Source organism: Schistocerca americana, chromosome 1 (assembly GCF_021461395.2).
Source record: "Schistocerca americana isolate TAMUIC-IGC-003095 chromosome 1, iqSchAmer2.1, whole genome shotgun sequence".
NCBI classification, from domain to species: Eukaryota; Metazoa; Arthropoda; class Insecta; order Orthoptera; family Acrididae; genus Schistocerca; species Schistocerca americana.
Genome location: NC_060119.1, coordinates 311,087,405 through 311,108,938, shown reverse-complemented (window position 1 = coordinate 311,108,938; position 21,534 = coordinate 311,087,405).

Genomic DNA, 21,534 nt, shown 5'->3' with positions numbered 1-21,534 from the left:
AAGAGAGTGCCCTGAAGCTCTATCCGCTCCTCCGCTCTGTTTGAGAAGGCCTTTGGCAGAATTAGGGTGTCTTCTTACGCCGGAAGTCTTTGCCAATGCGTAAACCGGACTTACTTATCGGTACTTGGAATGTCAGATCACTATATCACCCAGGAGCCTTCACAGTGATGCTATACCAAATAATGTTCAAATCTGTGTGAATTCCTAAGGCAGCAAACTGCTGACGTCACCAGTCCCTAGACTTAACACACTACTTAAACTAAGTTATGCTAAGAACAACACACGCCCATGCCCGAGGGAGGACTCGAACCTCCAGCGGGAGGGGCCGCGCAATCCGTGACATGGCGCCTCAAACCACGTGGCCACTCCGCGCAGCACCAAATAATGAATCTGAAGCAGAGCATCATGGCATTACAAAAAGTAAGAGTGGAAACCTGGGAAAGAAAGAACCAAACGTATTTTATAGCTGCAGCAACAACAACCATGGGTTGGGGCAGGATTTGCGGTGCGTCACCATCTAAAGCACTTAGGATTCAGCCCCGTAAACCCAAAACTGTCGACACCTAGGGTAAAACGGAAATTTTTCAATTACGCACTCCAAAGTTAATACCCACGCACCAACTGAAGAATCAGAGAATGAGGAGAGAGAAGTTTTCTACGAATCTCTCGAAAGAGCGTCCTCAAATAATGCCCGTTATTTATCACTATTTAAAGTACCATCGATAAAGAAGAGATTTGTGAGATTGTCACTAATTATTGCACACCAAACACTCATATTCCACGAACGCTGATGTTCAACTTTTCATAACCAATATGAGTTTTCCACATTCAAACAATGCATGTTATGTCGATTAATTGTACCGTGCATATCGTTCTCTCCCTCTCTCTCTCTCTCTCCCTCTCTCTCTCTCTCTTTTTTTGATATTACAGTCTTTCGATTTTGATGTAAGATGTGGTCGGGATTGTTTGGAAAAAGGCAAAGTATATTTAAGACACTATTAGCAAAGCGTATATTAAGGAAAGGCAAACCTACGTTTCTAGGATTTGTACACTTTAAGAAAGATTTTGACAATGTTGACTGGAATACTCTCTTTCAAATTCTAAATGTGACTGGGGTCTCCGATAGTTACTACGTTTTACTAGAGGTATTGTCACATCTAGTGCCTAAACCATCGAGATAATCCACTCGGTTCATGCACACATGGCTGACACGGATGGAGAATATGAGAGAACCATCCAGTTATTAATATAAAGTATTTAGGGAAAGCACCCGCACTTTCGAATGCAAGGTTTTTGCGACATCGGGTGTAATTCGTCCCATTATTGCTCGAGGTCTCAGTGCTTCTTTGTAGTTTCTTGTAACCTAAAGGCCAGGAAACAGTGCACAGGACTACTTAGAATAAACTAGCAGCAATTATAAATTCCTTATATAAAGGAACTGCTGAAGTAGAACGAAACCTCCAAGTTCGTTGGAGTTAGCAACCACTCGCACCAGTTCAATTTTCTAACAAGTTATCGGTGTTCCTTCTGATGAATGTGGATCTCTACTGTTTCCATGATATTTAGCTCTCTGTTGTTCAAATGTGTGTGAAATCTTATGAGACATAACTGCTAAGGTCATCAGTCCCTAAGCTTACACACTACTTAACCTAAATTATCTTAAGGACAAACACACACACCCATGCCTGAGGGAGGACTCGAACCTCCGCCGGGACCAGCCGCACTGTCCATGACTGCAGCGCCATAGACCGCTCGGCTAATCCCGCGCGGCTTAGCTCCCTGTCTTTCTGTTTTACTTCCAGCACTCAGACTATATGTTTTGTCAACATCGTGGTGTCTGTACGACCGTGCGTGTTTTTGTATCCAACTTCAAAGGATTCGTCTGTTTGGCCGATGTAAAAAGCAGTGACTGTCCAGTCACCTGTAAACAGTTGTGTGTTTCAGGTTGCTGTGCTGTGTTCAGTTTCGTCTGAATTTCTGGCCTTGTTTACACGTTTGTAAGGTGTCAGGCAAATCCAACACCTTCCATGAAAACCCTGACATGATAAGCAAATCCAGTAGTATGTCACATAGCTCCAAATAAATCGTGACATTAAATTAACCAAAGTAATATGAGTAACGAGTGAGCAAATAGAATACCACAGACTAACACAAGAATGCCTAAATGCATGTCATACCTTTCCACCGTGAGACAGACGCAGTTCCGAGGGGAGAAACGAGAACAGAAGCCGAGAGCAGAACCGTGTTAAGCTAGAAGGCCCTACGATAAGGGACGGACACTCACGTCGCCAGCTAACCGACAGGACCACCCCCCAGCCCATGTTAAAAGATAGAGCCCTCCAGAAGAACAGTATAGATCTTACGATGACACTAAAAGGGCCACACCAGCTGCAAGTTTTAGCGTGAGACTTTTTCGCATCTCTGTTACGTTGCAAACTTTAAAAACATTGCCCCACCACGAAAAGTATAACGTTTCTCATTGGATAGACAGAATTTTTTTAGGCGGAGCTTAACGTTAAGATTGAGACCCTGATTGGTCAGATGGAAACACAGCCAGATAGTTTTTTTTTTAAACCAACTTCGGGAAATTTTAGTAAGGAGAAATTAGGAGAAGAGTTGCTTCCGAGAGGGCAATCTGCAGGGAGCTGTGCTGCCCGCGGCCCCCTGATGAACACCGACAAGGTAATGAACACACGCGATACCGCATTTTTGAGCACATAAGGCTTCACTCAGAACTGCAGAAGTCTCATCTGTTACATCCCCTTTTTACGTAATACTAGTGTCGATCGTCAATTGAAGCTCATGGTATTCACATTTGCTACGTAAGTTAAAATCTGAAACGCGATGATTTTTCTGTTATATAATTATTGAGAAGCCACATCAGCCACTGTAATTTACGACAAGTTAGATAAGTAATTAAAGATAATTGAGGGTCACTGTAGACCATTTTGATAGTTTTCTCTTTTGTGAAACATAATTTAAACCTAGATTATAAATGTGATATGGTATAGGTCATCCTTCGATCCATTGTAGAACTTGGAAACCCATTCAGGGAATATTCGTTCACATTTTTGTTGAACGCAGTTGGTTTTTATCATCCTGTATTAAAACATTTCCTTTTATCAATAGCGCAATTTATAAACAATTTTTTGCTAGTAGAATAAAATTTCCAATGGTAAACTTAACTGCATTTTCGACGTTATTTTACCAGCTAACTAAAAATAGGAAAGCCTTGAACCCCTTCCACTAAATTTAGTTAGTATTAAGATTCTTTTACAGGGAGTGCAGTGGAGCTGACGCTGAAATCATTAAGTATTTGGTTATATCATCGCTAGTCTCACTGAACTCTTCTGAACTCTACATGTCATGTGTGGTCTGGCGTCTCCTTGCCAGCAACAGGTCCCAGGTTCAAACTAGTCAATTCCCTAAAAAACACGCTCAGAGCGTCGTTGCGCGAAAGTGGTAGGGAGACACGACTTAGAACAAACAGACACCACGCAGGATGTTGGACGTTAATCCGAATGATAAACGCCGGTAAATTCCATTTCTTTCAAAGAATTCAGCTTAATACAGTTGTGTCGATGGGTGGTCAGCGTTTCTGGCTAGCACATAGAGGAGTCGAGTTCGATCCTCCATAGCGCAAAGAGAGACGGGAGACGGGCTACGCTCAGCCTCTGGAGGACAAATGTTGGGCCAATTGAAGGGTTTAGCAAATGCTCTTGAAGATGGATATTATCATATCAACATTTTGTACTAGTTACACAAACATCAGTGAGTTGTTATTTTTGTATGCTTTCATATTTGTGTATTCATTATTATTATTGTTATTATTGCTCATGTTTTTGCCTTTGAGACGGTGTTTAACTTACTTGTTACATGAATACTTTTCTCTTGTTTCCTTCTTTATCCCCTCCCAAAATCTCTTCATTCTTTGGCTGGGTAGCTGTTTCCTTGGCTGTGTCCATACTTTTCGTTTTCTTCTTTACTTCCAGTTTCGTGTTCATATTTTTGTTTCTGAATTTGTCGACCCCATTTATCATTTCCCTACCGATTGGTGGCCGAAGACTTCCGGCATAAGAAGTCAGCCTCATTCTGCCAACGGCCTTGTCAAAGAGGGCGGAGGAGCATATAGAGGTTCAGGGCACTCTCTTGTCCTAGGGGTGGGAAATTGCCCCTCAAGGCGGAAGAATCAGCAATGATCAACGACATGAGGATGCAGAAGGCAATGGAAACCACTGCATTAAAGGCAAGTAACGTATATCCACAGGACATGTGCCCTGTAATTGAAGAAGTGTCATGATGATCTCTCCATTGGCAGAAGATTCCGGAATAGTCCCCCATTCGGATCTCCGGGAGGGGACTGCCAAGGGGGAGGTTACCATGAGAAAAAGATTGAATAATCAACGAAAGGATAACGTTCTACGAGTCGGGGCGTGGAATGTCACAAGCTTGAATGTGGTAAGGAAACTAGAAAATCTGAAAAGGGAAATGCAAAAGCTAAATCTAGATATAGTAGGGGTCAGCGAAGTGAAATGGAAGGAAGACAAGGATTTCTGGTCAGATGAGTATCGGGTAATATCAACAGCAGCAGAAAATGGTATAACAGGTGTAGGATTCGTTATGAATAGGAAGGTAGGGCAGAGGGTGTGTTACTGTGAACAGTTCAGTGACCGGGTTGTTCTAATCAGAATCGACGGAAGACCAACACCGACAACGATAGTTCAGGTATACATGCCGACGTCGCAAGCTGAAGATGAACAGATAGAGAAAGTGTATGAGGATATTTAAAGGGTAATGCAGTATGTAAAGGGGGACGAAAATCTAATACTCATGGGCGACTGGAATGCAGTTGTAGGGGAAGGAGTAGAAGAAAAGGTTACAGGAGAATATGGGCTTGGGACAACGAATGAAAGAGGAGAAAGACTAATTGAGTTCTGTAACAAGTTTCAGCTAGTAATAGCGAATACCCTGTTCAAGAATCACAAGAGGAGGAGGTATACTTGGAAAAGGCCGGGAGATACGGGAAGATTTCAATTAGATTACATCATGGTCAGACAGAGATTCCGAAATCAGATACTGGATTGTAAGGCGTACCCAGGAGCAGATATAGACTCAGATCACAATATAGTAGTGATGAAGAGTAGGCTGAAGTTCAAGACATCAGTCAGGAAGAATCAATACGCAAAGAAGTGGGATACGGAAGTACTAACGAATGACGAGATACGTTTGAAGTACAGTAGGCAGTACAGTTGAAGAGGAATGGACATCTCTAAAAAGGGCCATCACAGAAGTTGGGAAGGAAAACATAGGTACAAAGAAGGTAGCTGCGAAGAAACCATGGGTAACAGAAGAAATACTTCAGTTGATTCATGAAAGGAGGAAGTACAAACATGTTCGGGGAAAATCAGGAATACAGAAATACAAGTCGCTGAGGAATGAAATAAATAGGAAGTGCAGGGAAGCTAAGACGAAATGGCTGCAGGAAAAATGTGAAGACATCGAAAAAGATATGATTGTCGGAAGGACAGACTCAGCATACAGGAAAGTCAAAACAACCTTTTGTGACATTAAAAGCAACGGTGGTAACATTAAGAGCGCAACGGGAATTCCACTGTTAAATGCAGAGGAGAGAGCAGATAGGTGGAAAGAATATATTGAAAGCCTCTATGAGGGTGAAGATTTGTCTGATGTGATAGAAGAAGAAACAGGGGTCGATTTAGAAGAGATAGGGGATCCAGTATTAGAATCGGAATTTAAAAGAGCTTTGGAGGACTTACGGTCAAATAAGGCAGAAGGGATAGATAACATTCCATCAGAATTTGTAAAATCATTGGGGGAAGTGGCAACAAAACGACTATTCACGTTGGTGTGTAGAATATATGAGTCTGGCGACATACCATCTGACTTTCGGAAAAGCATCACCCACACAATTCCGAAGATGGCAAGAGCTGACAAGTGCGAGAATTATCGCACAATCAGCTTAACAGCTCATGCATCGAAGCTGCTTACAAGAATAATATACAGAAGAATGGAAAAGGAAATTGAGAATGCGCTAGGTGACGATCAGTTTGGCTTTAGGAAAAGTAAAGGGACGAGAGAAGCAATTCTGACGTTACGGCTAATAATGGAAGCAAGGATAAAGAAAAATCAAGACACTTTCATAGGATCTGTCGACCTGGAAAAAGCGTTCGACAGTATAAAATGGTGCAAGCTGTTCGAGATTCTGAAAAAAGTAGGGGTAAGCTATAGGGAGAGACGGGTAATATACAATATGTACAACAACCAAGAGGGAATAATAAAAGTGGACGATCAAGAACGAAGTGCTCGTATTAAGAAGGGTGTAAGACAAGGCTGTAGCCTTTTGCCCCTACTCTTCAATCTGTACATCGAGGAAGCAATGATGGAAATAAAAGAAAGGTTCAGGAGTGGAATTAAAATACAAGGTGAAAGGATATCAATGATACGATTCGCTGGTGACATTGCTGTCCTGAGTGAAAGTGAAGAAGAATTAAATGATCTGCTGAACGGAATGAACAGTCTAATGAGTACACAGTATGGTTTGAGAGTAAATCGGAGAAAGACGAAGGTAATGAGAAGTAGTAGAAATGAGAACAGCGAGAAACTTAACATCAGGATTGATAGTCACGAAGTCAATGAAGTTATGGAATTCTGCTACCTAGGCAGTAAAATAACCAATGACGGACGGGGCAAGGAGAACATCAAAAGCAGACTCGCTATGGCAAAAAAGGCATTTCTGGCCAAGAGAAGTCTACTAAAATCAAATACCGACCTTAATTTGAGGAAGAAATTTCTAAGGATGTAAGTCTGGAGTGCAGCATTGTATGGTAGTGAAACATGGACTGTGGGAAAACCGGAACAGAAGAGAATCGAAGGATTTGAGATGTGGTGCTATAGACGAATGTTGAAAATTAGGTTGACTGATAAGGTAAGGAATAAGGAGGTTCTATGCAGAATCGGAGAGGAAAGGAATATGTGGAAAACACTGATAAGGGGAAGGGACAGGATGACAGGACATCTGCTAAGACATGAGGGAATGACTTCCATGGTACTAGAGGGAGCTGTAGAGGGCAAAAACTGTAGAGGAAGACAGAGATTGGAATACGTCAAGCAAATAATTGAGGACGTAGGTTGCAAGTGCTACTCTGAGATGAAAAGGGTAATACAGGAAAGGAATTCGTGGCGGGCCGCATCAAACCAGTCAGTAGACTGACGACAAAAAAAAAAAAAAAAAAAAAAAAAAAAAAAAAAAAAAAAAAAAAAAAAAAAAAAAAAATTCTGCTAGTTTGAGGTCTTTTTTTTCTTGAAACCAATTGCTTATTTATTTATTTTGTTGTGCTGTTTTCTACGTCAAAAATTCTCTTTGCGAGTTTGTTGATGCTCATTCTGTGTATGTGTCCACAGAATATTAGTCGCCGTTTTCTGATCATGTCTGTGAGTCTGTTAGTATAGTTCTTTGGTGGGTCTCTTCGTACATATGCCATTTCTGTGTGCTGCTAGGAAAGATTTTCTGAAAGTTCTACGTTCTACTTTTTCTGCCTCTGTGAAGCCTGATGCTCCGATTATGGTCGATTCTGATGCGTGGAGTGCTTTTGATAGTGCAACTCTGTTCTTGTGCCTGAAGCAGGCTTCAGCCGCTGCACGTACTCAGAGTTAAATAAACGCATATGATATTGATTAAACTTGCTAGCTTTTATTCGAACAGGTGATACAAAGACTGTTATATGTGTCATAGAATTCCGAATATAATAATTGTTTAATAAATATGTATGTTAAGGTTTCCCACGCTCTAGCTACTGTCTAGGCCGCTAATTCATCAACTTTCATCCAAGAGTATTGTGTTTATAGTGTACATATTTGTCAACAGTGCAATTGCTTCTAAAAGTGTCACCTACTACTGTAACAGTTTTAGAGTCCTCATGTACTAGACATTGATAATAAACCATTAACTGATCTGTAGTAAAGAGTATGGTACTTATCAAACTAGTCTGCTAGTAAGCATTAGTGTGACACAATTTATTGCTTTATTCGTGGTAACACATGGTGGTAGTAAATGCCTCATATTGCTACTGTGATCCTGTGAGACTGCACTTTTATTTTGCATCAAGAACACAAAGAAAGTTAAAAGCTTAGATTTCATTTCCGAAATTTTTATTTATTTACTATTTGTCATTAAACATTAACAATGCGATCTATGTCCTCTTTTGTATATGTACAACCTTATGTATACAATTACATAAATAACAAGTATGGTGCAAAAGATATTTTAGACCACTATTGTATATAAAAAAGATACACAGTTGTATATCATACTGTAAATGACGTATTTAATGTATTCACACACATAATTATAATCTAACTGGAACTAATTTATTGTGTAACATCATCTTTAGATCACATTTTGAACTCTTCTATTGTATAAAATGGTTTTTCTCCAAGCTATTTCTGTATGGCACTTTCAGACATACTCAGTGACACACTGTGTGCCTGTAGTGGCTACATGTTAAATAGTTTTACCACCATGTACTTGTAACTATCTTGACTTTCTTAAGTCTAGCAACTGTGGCATCAGTCTGCTGTTTTAGGCAAGTGTCATGTTATGAACAGATTGTTATAGTTTGTGACTGTTTTGGTTTTATTTTGTATTTACTAGACAGCTTAGTACAAAGAGGGATGTAAGTGTTGGTATTTTTAGTTTTTTGAAATGTGTTCTACAAGACTCATATTTCCGGCCTCCTTCTTTTACCAGATAACATTTTTTGCTCTAGGGGAATTCCGTCATTACAAAATGGCATATGTCAAGCGGCCTTGGAAAAAGGCATAGTATGCATTAAGCAATAAAATTTCCACTAACACAAGATCTTAGTTTACCTAACAATTATATGACACATGGTAACTTAGTACAGACATAATTGGTGCAATTCTTCCATATTAATTTTGACTCAAGATAGATCCCAAGTAGTTTAGCTGAAACACAATCGTTGCAGTCATTTTAATACATAAACTAAATAAGATATGTACAATGTTTTCATGATTAATATGGAATTCATTACTTATAGCAGTGAGATGATCTCTACTTTACTTCTTTAATGTTCCTAAGTCTTTCCTGGCTGTAACAAAAGTAGTATCATCTGCATAGATGTAGACTTCCACAGCATCGTGCTGGACAAGTCAGTAACATATATTATGAAGAGTATAGGTCCAAACGCAGAACCTTGTGGACACCCTACGTCCGTAGAAAGTTATTTACACTTATTCTGAAATTATTTGCCCGATTTGGAGTGACCCACGTCTTGTTCATCTAGCTGCAGACTGAATGTTGCTGAGGCACGTTGATTTTCTCCTTTTGTACAAGGCAACGCCTGGAAACGAAGTTTACAGTCAGATTGCTTTAACATTTTGGAAAGACGGTAACGGTCAACTAAATCCTGTGAAAACGGTAACATTTGTTTTGCGTATGTTAAACAATAGAAGTATTATACTGGTCTTCTGCACGTCTGTGTGTAGTAACTTAAGACAGAGTGCTATACGTGCCGTTACCGCGACCAGACTGTGATATATGTTCTGTTACAGTGACGGAAACTGTGCTGTAAGTATATTTAGGTAGTGTTATGTAGTAACAGAGTCAGCTCTGGTGTCAGCAGTTTAAACTGACGGCCCGGGTGACTGTGCGGTCCAATGAAGCCTTAAGCGTAACTGTCAGTAGGAAATGGGCCCAATAATGTAGTATTTCTTTTTTGTTTTTGACTACGTCCTGAAGAATGATCCTTATGATGTAGTCGTTATTATCTTCTTCTTATAAACTTGCTTTGCCTTCATGTTGATTAACCCTGAAATTTGCGAATGCAGTTGATACCAATTCGTGGTTCCCGCTAACCTGGTATTGGGAGTACAGCGTGTACAACAGGTCATTTTGTACTTATTTTACATGTGAATTATCATTGGATACCTCGTATTTGTAAATAACTAGTGCACAAACCCTAAGTTATGCCTTTCTTTGAATAAAATATGTAGTAGTAAAATTTACGATCGTTTAGTATCAACGTAACAGTTTCCCCCGTGCGGCGTTCTAGCATTAGCATTAGCATTGTGGTAAAAGATGAGAGTTTTGGAAGTAGAAAAAAAATTTGTGCTTTGCTGCTGACGTTGTGTTTTATCAGAGGCGGCGAAAGACTTGCAATAGCAGTTGAGTGGAAGAGAGCCAATACGATTAGTACGATCAAAAGTAAAACAAGAGCAAAGGAGGGTAGTCGAATTAAATCAGGCGTTGATAAGGAAATTATATTAAGAAACGATACACTAGTTTAAGAAGAATTTTCATAAAATGGTAGATGGTGGTTGATCTAGAAAGTATATAAAATGTAGACTGACAATACCAAGCAAAACGTTCCTGAAATTGATAGCTTTGTAAATATGAAATATAAAGCTGTACTAGAATGAAAAATGCTCAAATCATAGCACAAATAGACGAATATGTCCTGGACAGAGTTACGGATGTGGAATAAGGGAACTAGCTTTTCGACTTATCAAAGACATTGAAATCAAAACATTTTTAGATAGTTGCGCTTTTTTTACTTGTTAGTGTTAGTATCTATGTGATGTAATATAACGCATCGTGTCAGAGTAACGTGATACACGATGTTATGTCGTATAACATGACACATGGCACCATGTCATACAACACGGCATTTATTTTGTGACGTATGATACAACGTGTTATTAAAGTTTTGGGTGCATACATCCGCACTCAGGAATACTTCCTAATATAGATGCACTCTCACTCTCGTATACTGCCCTGTTGTAGATATATCCCACTCTCTAGAAGCAAATAAATTTGTGTCTATTTGTTCTTACACGCCTCAACATACATGTAACAGAGGGGTTTTGGTTCACGCAATAAATCGTGCCCCCAGCGATAAAATCACCCCCTCCACCCAGAAACAAAAAAATCTGTATCAGCGAACCATGCCCCCGAGCCAGGAACAAATCCACTCCCAGGAATTTCACCGTACCAAGAAAAACATTTTTAGATATTACGTTTATGTTCTTCAGCCATATGATATTATATATTGTTTACTATGGCTAGAGAATCTTTTGGATTCAGGATCAGAGACTTCAACCAATAAATTGCAAGTCGCATATATGCTAATATCTTGCCGCTTGAAGCTAGGAGAGCTCACTGCACTGGGGAAGTAGGGATAACGCAAAAAAAAAAAAAAAATAAATAAATAAATAAATAAAATAAAATAAAAAATAAATAAATAAAAACGCTAATATGTGCAGATATTTTGATTTAAAGTCGATATGCTGGTTCCATTCTTTTTCAGCCCTAACTTTGCCCAGGAAATATTCGTCTTTTTGTGCTATGATAAGAGCATTTGTTATTTCGGTTCTCAATTTTTTTTGTGAGTGATCAGTCTTCTGCCTGGTTTGTTGCAGTCCTCCACGACTACCTCTCTGCCAATCTCTTCATCTCAGAGTAGCATTTGCAGTAAATGTCCTCTAACTATTTGCTGGATGTATTCTAATCTGTCTTCCTTTAATGGTTTTACTCGTCTATAATTTTGACATTAGACCGCCACAGCTTTGTCAATCGATGTAGATTTTTGTTGATTCCGACGCCGACTGATCTGGTATAACTTTTTTTTTATTGTGTCTCGAACCATGTTGTTCGAGTGGGATATCGGTAGTCTGACTCCTTTACCATTACGTTCCTGGTATGGTTGAACCTGTCCAGTATAGCCTACTGTGTCCTCAGAGCACAAGCCTCACCATCATGTCAAAGTCGTATGCTCGCAGGGGGCATTATGTTCAATTTTTTAATTTTTTGTATCTTTTGTTATTTTGTTTTATATTTTTCATTACAAAATTATTTAATTTTTATTGTTTATTCTTTTCTTTTATAGTAGTTGTTGTTGTTGTCGTCTTCAGTCTTGAGACTGGTTTGATGCAGCTCTCCATGCTACTCTATCCTGTGCAAGCTTCATCTCCCAGTACTTACTGGAACCTACATCCTTCTGAATCTGCTTAGTGTATTCATCTCTTGGTCTCCCTCTACGATTTTTACCCTCCACGCTGCCCTCCAATGCTAAATTTGTGATCGCTTGATGCCTCAGAACATGTCCTACCAACCGATCCCTTCTTTTTGTCAAGTTGTGCCACAAACCCCTCTTCTCCCCAATTCTATTTAATACCTCCTCATTAGTTATGTGATCTACCCATCTAATCTTCAGCATTCTTCTGTAGCGCCATATTTCGAAAGCTTCTATTCTCTTCTTGTCCAAGCTGTTTATCGTCCATGTTTCACTTCCATACATGGCTACACTCCATACAAATACTTTCAGAAACGACTTCCTGACACTTAAATCTATACTCGATGTTAACAAATTTCTCTTCTTCAGAAACGCTTTCCTTGCCATTGCGGGTCTACATTTCATATCCTTCCTAATTCGACCAACATCACTTATTTTGCTCCCCAAATAGCAGAACTCCTTTACTACTTCATGTGTCTCATTTCCTGATCCAATTCCCTCAGCATCACCCGACTTAATTTGACTACATTCCATTATCCTCGTTTTGCTTTTGTTGATGTTCATCTTATATCCTCCTTTCCAAACACTGTCCATTCCGTTCAACTGCTCTTCCAAGTCCTTTGCTGTCTCTGATAGAATTACAAAGTTTTTATTTCTTCTCCATGGATTTTAATACCTACTCCAATTTTTCTTTTGTTTCCTTTACTGCTTTCTCAATATACAAATTGAATAACATCGGGGAGAGACTACAACCCTGTCTCACTCCCTTCCCAACCACTGCTTCCCTTTCATGCCCCTCGACTCTTATAACTGCCATCAGGTTTCTGTACAAATTGTAAATAGCCTATCACTCCCTGTATTTTACCCCTGCCACCTTCAGAATTTGAAAGAGAGTATTCCGGTTAACATTGTCAAAAGCTTTCTCTAAGTCTACAAATGCTAGAAACGTAGGTTTGCCTTTCCTTAATCTTTCTTCTAAGATAAGTCGTAAGGTCAGTATTGCCTCACGTGATCCAACATTTCACCGAAATCCAAACTGATCTCCCGCGAGGTCAGCTTCTACCAGTTTTTCCATCCGTCTGCAAAGAATTCGAGTTAGTATTTTCCAGCTGTGACTTATTAAACTGATAGTTCGGTAATTTTCACATCTGGCAACACCTGCTTTCTTTGGGATTGGAATTACTATATTATTCTTGAAGTGTGAGGGTATTTCGCCAGTCTCATACATCTTGCTCACCAGATGGTAGAGTTTTGTCACGACTGGCTCTCCAAAGGCTGTCAGTAGTTCTAATGGAATGTTGTCTACTCCCGGGGCCTTGTTTCGACTCAGGTCTTTCAGTGCTCTGTCAAACTCTTCACGCAGTATCGTATCTCCCTTTTCGTCTTCATCTACATCCTCTTCCATTTCCATAATATTGTCCTCAAGTACATCGCCCTTGTATAGACCTCCTATATTCTCCTTCCAGCTTTCTGCCTTCCCTTCTTTGCTTAGATCTGGGTTTCCATCTGAGCTCTTGAGATTCATACAAGTGGTTCTCTTTCTTCCAAAGGTCTCTTTAATTTTCCTGTAGGCTGTATGTATCTTACCCCTAGTGAGATAAACCTCTACATCCTTACATTTGTCCTTTTATAGTTACACATATGTTATTCATATATGGATGCGACTATATTTGCAACATACAAAAAACAACCATAAATACTTAATACGGTGCACAAAACAACAACATAAATACGGTATCGAACGAAATATCAAATATCGTGTGAAATTTATGATAATGATGTATGTAAATAGTTTATATTACGTAGATAAATTTACGATACGACACTATTACATACATAAACTTCCTTAAAAGCTTACTACATCGTAAACTGAACGATTTGCACCACAAATAATAAACTAATGAACTATTGAAACATATACACCTTGTTTATTATCGCTTATCTTAAAATTCTTGTCATTGTTTATTTAAAGTATGCAATAACAAACACTAAAAACAAAGAAACCGCACAATAATATCTCACGTGAATAATTTTGGTACGAGAAATTTCTACAGCCAGTCCGTCTTCAGTATGAGTACGACTGGATGAAGGGAGCCGAAGAATTGCGAAACAATGGTTGTTCGACAAACTAACATTAACTTTTCAATCCTGTAAGGACTTTAATTAACTTAAGTTTGTTTTATCCCAAAATAAATGTTCTGGACGATAGCGAAGTAGTTTATGAAAAAAAACCGCAGTAGGACGTTTTATGTTAGATATAAGGTGACTTTTCTGATAATTTTTGTAGGAATTTTCTGGTTGGTTTACTTTTCTACATGGTCGTCGACAAAGCTTTAAATGCTCATTAAAATAGATATCATTTTCTACAGGGCTGGGAATAATTCTGGTTTGATACGCACCTGCATTATTTTGCACGTTCAAAGGTTTAAAGGTTTTTCGATGCTTTTGAATCATTGGTCAATAAATTCCGTAACATATAAATAACGAAACGATAATCAACTATAATAATCAAGTTTTTAATTATATCCTAATGGAGTGTTTAAAATGCAACGAATTTGTACGAAACACAGTATTATGCGCAAACAAATGATTTCTTGTACGTAAAACCAAACGATTAAAGATTTTTGCAAACGCTTCTTACAATTAGCGAACAATATATTTTTATAAACATCTGTACCACTTTAAGCTGTTTCAACAAGTGCGATTTTCCTAAAACCGAATTTTACCAGTATTTTGGATGCAACTTTAGAACGCTACATCTTGGCAACGGATAAGGCTTTCGCAAAACAACAGGACGACCATTAATAACCTTCTTACAATATTCGAATCGATTCGAACAACACAGAAGTGATGCGCAAAAAAAAAAACTCACATATAACGTTTTTGCACGTAAAATCAGAATGATGCTAGATTCTTGAAAGCGAGTGTTCAATATTATCGTAAGAACGCATTTTTCACTTTAAACCGTTTGCCCGCCTCAGTTCAAGTAAGAACGAATTTAGCTTGACTTCAAACGACCGAATAAAGATTATAGAAGAAAAAGATTTCGTTTTGACTGTATCTACTTGTCTACCTTCGTGTATAAAGTTTTAACCGATTCACCAAGTTTAAAGTGTAGAACAGGCGCGCTAATAAAACGGTTAAACGTGATCTTAGACCAACCAGTGTACCAAATTTGAACCATCAGCCTCGCTCCAGTTCGGAGTTATTAAAGGGTGACTTTTTTTCACGTAAAATGCGAAGCAGTGAGACTAATTTTGCACGTACAAATCTAACGGTGTACATACAAATGGTGCCATTAGTTGAACATTAATCTCAGCTTAGTTAAAATCTTTTACAAAAGGAATTAATCGATTAGCATAATTTTCCTGTACACCAGCTCTGGTTCATCGCTCAAAGATTGCTTCATATACCGTAACGTAGCTACGTTAAGACAGATGTTCGGATGGATATGCAGATCGCCACTGGTCCGGGCTAAACCAAGAACTTCTTTCCCCAAGTTCCTAGCTCAAATGGGATTCGAGCACCAAGACTCTCTCCCAAATCCCAAACCGCGATTCTGCGCGTGGCCTTTTCATACATGTTTGTTACAGCGTAGAAGCCCTGTAACTTTTAGGAAGTCCTTTCTGTAGGTACTTGTCTGTTGAAACTTGAACAATAAACAGTTGAAACAAAAAGAACTGAAACTTTGCAATGTGATGTGGGACATCCACGATCCTAGGCTCACAACTAACTGAAAATGGCTTTGGTATCTGAAGCCAATTGAGGTTTTAAAACGTATAATAAAACTGCAACTGCTGCCGTTATGTATTTCCAGTCGGTTAACAACAACGCATACCCTGAACCGTCATGTTAAACACACTGGACAAAAAATCGTATATTCTGTCTCGCAGGTCAAAGCTAGGATGGAAATTCTTATTTAGAATGTTTCAATATTGTATAAGCGGTAAATGATAAGTCCGGGTCGGCCAGTAAACGCTTCTGTATAAACCTGCCCTGCACGACGTTCGCCGCTGCATTCAGCGCGCGGCCGATGGAGGTGGTTTTGCGCGAAGTGCCTTGCAGGGATTCTCATTTGAGTTGACGAAGCATCTTCTTAATACCTGCGAGCTGATCGAACCTACCGGAACGAATCTAGTAGCACGCCTATGAATTAGGTCGATGTCGTCCTTTAATCTGCCTTTGAGTACATCCTAAACACTAGAACAGTACTCAAGAACGTGTCGCGCTGGCGTTCTACACGCCGTCTTCTTTATGGATGAGGTACACTGTCCCAAAACTCTCCCAATAATACGAAGTCGAGCATAAGCCTTCGCTACTACCAGCCTGACGTGTTCATTCCATTTCATATCGCTTTGCAACATTACGCCTGGATATTTAATCGATGTATTTTTGTCAAGCAGCAGCCTACTAATGTTGTATTGGAACGTTACAGAAGTTTTTTCCATACTCATCCAGTTTAGCTCACATTTTTCTACGTTTAGAGCAAGCTGCCATTCACCAAATTCTGTCTAAGTCATCTTGTATCCTCCTACAGTCACTCACCAACGACACATTCCTGTACACCACGTCATCAGCAATCAACTGCAGACTGCTGCCCACCCAGTCCGTCAGTTCATTTATGTATATAGAGAAAAAGAGTGGTCCTATGCTCATACATCAGACTCAGCTGCCGCTTTAGTTTATTGTGTGGTATTTTGTCTATGAAATCGAACGTGTTACAGCTTTTATTTTGTAATATAATCATACAATTCGACTAGGAACACATTTTATGTACCTGTACAGCCTGTACCTTAAAAGATACTCTACGACAGAAAGAATGCATTCGTGAGATGTGGCCCCAGCTTGTTTCACACTAGTGCCTATGTATGTATGTAAGTTGTTACCTTTATACATTTATTTCTGTCACCGCAATTGTGATTGTAAAAAGCTTAAGTTGCTATTAGAAGCAACATAACACACTATATGTTTTGACTGTCACATTTACTGATCGTAGTATACAATTCACAGCATTCATAATCGCAAAATACTACACACTATCGAAATGTGCAGGACCTCTGTAACCATCTTTGGCTCTACCAGTATACAGTGATCAGCTCTGCAGTCGGCAATATGTGATATGTATCCGTTCACAGCGTTAACGTCTGTTGCTGATGCATCATGAAAGAGCGCTCTGCCTAGCACAGTTTATATATTGATGATGTAATCTACATTAGGATGTGACAAAAGATAAGTCTGTATAAACGTGAGGCATTTGTGTTTTTATGATACGATATGCTCAAAAAAATGGTTCAAATGGCTCTGAGCACTATGGGACTCAACTGCTGAGGTCATTAGTCCCCTAGAACTTAGAACTAGTTAAACCTAACTAACCTAAGGACATCACAAACATCCATGCCCGAGGCAGGATTCGAACCTGCGACCGTAGCGGTCTTGCAGTTCCAGACTGCAGCGCCTTTAACCGCACGGCCACTTCGGCCGGCCGATATGTTCATAATGGGTTTTATAAGTTATGTCATACGTTTATCTTCACTGACTAATTCATGGTTTTATTATCTGATCTATGATTTTATTTTTGCCTAAAATGATGCTGTAAACGCTTTTCGGTTAGTATGTGACGTTTTATTACGTGGTGTTATCGTTAACGTGAAATCGGTAAGCGGGTCGAAGGCTTCCATCCAGTCACTCACTGATCAGTCTGGCCTGGCAACGGAAGACAGCAAAACGAAAGCTGAAATTTTAAATTTAGCATTTGAGAAATCTTTCACGCAGGAGGATCGTACAAACATACCGCCGTTTGAGTCTCGTACAGATTCCCGTGTGGAGGACATAGTGATAGACATCCCTGGGGTTGTGAAGCAGCTGAATGGGTTGAAAATAAATAAATCGCCAGGTCCCGATGGGATTCCAATCCGGTTTTACAGAGAGTACTCTACTGCATTGGCTCCTTACTTAGCTTACATTTATCGCGAATCTCTTGCCAAACGTAAAGTCCCGAGTGTCTGGAAAAAGGCGCAAGTGACGCCTGTATATAACAAGGGTAGAAGGACGGATCCTCAAAATTACAGACCAATATCCTTAACATCGGTTTGTTGTAGGACTATCGAACATATTCTTATTTCGAATATAATGAATTTCCTTGAGACAGTGAAGTTGCTGTCCATGCATCAGCACGGCTTTAGAATGCATCGCTCCTGCGAAACGCAACTCGCCCTTTTTTCACATGATATCTTGCGAACCATGGATGAAGGGTGTCAGACGGACGCCATATTCTTTGACTTCCGGAAAGCGTTTGACTTGGTGCCCCACTGCAGATTCCTAACTAAGGTACGGGCAAATGGGATTGGTTCCCAAGTATGTGAGTGGCTTGAAGACTTCTTAAGTAATAGAACCCAGTACGTTGTCCTCGATGGTGAGTGTTCATTGGAGGTGAGGGTATCATCTGGAGAGCCCCAGGGAAGTGTGGTAGGTCCGCTGTTGTTTCCTGTCTACATAAATGATCTTTTGGATAGGGTGGATAGCAATGTACGGCTGTTTGCTGATGATGCTGTGGTGTACGGGAAGGTGTCGTCGTTGAGTGACTGTAGGAGGATACAAGATGACTTGGACAGGATTTGTGATTGGTGTAAAGAATGGCAGCTAACTCTAAATATAGATAAATGTAAATTAATGCAGATGAATAGGAAAAAGAATCCTGTAATGTTTGAATACTCCATTAGTAGTGTAGCGCTTGACACAGTCACGTCGATTAAATATTTGGGAGTAACATTGCAGAGCGATATGAAGTGGGACAAGCATGTAATGGCAGTTGTGGGGAAGGCGGATAGTCGTCTTCGGTTCATTGGTAGAATTTTGGGAAGGAGACCGCTTATAAAACACTAATACGAACTAATCTTAAGTACTGCTCGAGCGTTTAGGATCCATATCAGGTCGGATTGAGAGAGGACATAGAAGCAATTCAGAGGCGGGCTGCTAGAATTGTTACTGGTAGGTTTGATCATCACGCGAGTGTTACGGAAATGCCTCAGGAACTCGGGTGGTAGTCTCTAGAGGAAAGGAGGCATTCTTTTCGTGAATCGCTACTGAGGAAATTTAGAGAACCAGCATTTGAGGCTGACTGCAGTACAATTTTACTGCCACCAACTTACATTTCGCGGAAAGACCACAAAGATAAGATAAGAGACATAGGGCGCGTACAGAGGCATATAGGCAGTCATTTTTCCCTCGTTCTGTTTGGGTGTGGAACAGGGAGAGAAGATGTTAGTTGTGGTACGAGGTACCCTCCGACACGCACCGTATGGTGGTGCGGAATATGTATGTAGATGTAGATTACTTATCAGGTTCGTAAATATTTAATCTTGTAACGTATTATTTCAATTTAGTATAAAGGGACCTGATGACGTTCAGTCGACTGAAAATGACTGTCTAAGCAAACATTTTATCAGTAGCCCAAGGCGATATTCATAAATTTTTTGAAATTGTCACTACAGTACGACTGACTAGTTTCCCACCCACCTATGTGCATGCTCGGATGTTTGGCTGACTCTTCTTTATTCATCGTTGCTGTCTCGTAATATTCTCAAAATTTTCGTGACGTCACGAGAAATCTTATGAATTTTTGTAGGTCCATAGGCCAATAGCACGGATCTTGAGCGTTCATGGAAAGTTCTCCTAAGTGCCACACAATGTTCGATTTTGTAAGGTATTGGCTCAGTCACTTGAAATGTTGACCTCAGAGACAGTCTCGAAGAAAGAGCTGCTTGTCGTCGTCTCATTGGTTCAGCAGTCTCTCACGCCACATCTAATGCACGTAAATTCTCTTTATAGATTGAAAGCAAAATAGAATTATTCTTATAAGCTTCGAAGAGACACGTTTCGTGTACATTATATCTCCCAAGCCACCTAACTCTTTGTGGTGGCAGTTGCATCGCGTAACAATGTTACTTCTCAGGAATTGAGAGGACTTATCCCAAAAACCCTTATAAAGTGTCTTAATCAGCGTTTTTGTTCCGCGAGGCAAGTGACTATGTGGGGTGGAGAATTGTGCCCCGTACATTATCTTAACGAAAATCGCGCCCATTGAAATTTGCGACAGAAGTGGTAGAGATAATCTAATCTCCCCTGTGCGAACCTCGAAGCTGAACCTGCAGGTAAAAGAACCGAAAGCTCTTACGTGGTTTACAGTTGGAAAGGACTGGATATGCTCCAGCTATAACATTACTGCCGAAATTTTTTACATCGAAAGTGATCATAGTTGATTATTTTCTGTCGGACTCCATCTCAATTTTTTTACATATGACCAGATCTTCAATGAAAAACATAAGCACCGAATTACAAACATCGAGGTAAAAAGTTGTTTCTCTTCCTCTTGGTAAATTTATTTCATTATAAATATGAACTAAAACATTATCCACACAAGTGCATCAGCACATGATACACGTAATACACCTAAGTTGCTTTGTCATAACAACTAAAAGACCTGAAGTATGCACTTATATATGTGACAGAAACTGTAGATAGCTGCTCCTTCCATTCCTAGCGCTACATGCGCGCGCCCTCTACATGTTGCTTCAAAATATGAAAACAATTCTCTTTATAATTATAGTTCTGCATATCGTTGTCAATATTGCCAAGTGGAGTATATCCGAGCATTGTAAGATTGTTTATTGAGTAAGAATATTCTTTAAAAGGACGCGGTTTTCATTTACATCTTTATAGATACTCCGTAAGCCCCCGTATGGCGGAGGCTATCTTGTATCGCTGCTAGTCATTTTCTTTTCTGTTCCACTCGCAAACAGAGAGAGGGAAAAACGACTGTCTGTATGCCTCCCTATGAGCCCTAATTTCTCGTATCTTATCTTCGTGGTACTTACGCTCAATGTATGCTGTCGGCAACAGAATTGTTCTGCAGGCAGCTTCGTATGCCGGTTCTCTAAATTTTCTCAATAGTGTTTCTCGAAAGGAACGTCGTCTTCCCTCTAGGGATTCCCATTTGAGTTTCCGAAGCACCTCCATATCATTTACGTGTTGTTCGAACCCATCGGTAACAAATCCAGCAGACCGCCTCTGGATTGCTTCGACGTCTCCCTTCAGCCCGACCCTGTATGGACCCCAAACACTCGAACAATACTCAAGATACTATATGGGGTCTCCTATAAGGTTCTCCCCATAAACTGAAATCGAGCGTTAGCCTTTCCTACCGCAGTTATCACATTCTCGTTCCATTTCATATAAAAAAAAAATGGTTCAAATGGCTCTGAGCACCATGCGACTTAACTTCTAAGGTCATCAGTCGCCTAGAACTTAGAACTAATTAAACCTCACTAACCTAAGGACATCACACACATCCACGCCCGAGGCAGGATTCGAACCTGCGACCGTAGCGGTCGCTCGGTTTCAGACTGTAGCGCCTAGAACCGCACGGGTTCTCCGGCCGGCCATTTCATATCATTTTGCAAAGTTATTCCCAGATATTAAAACGACA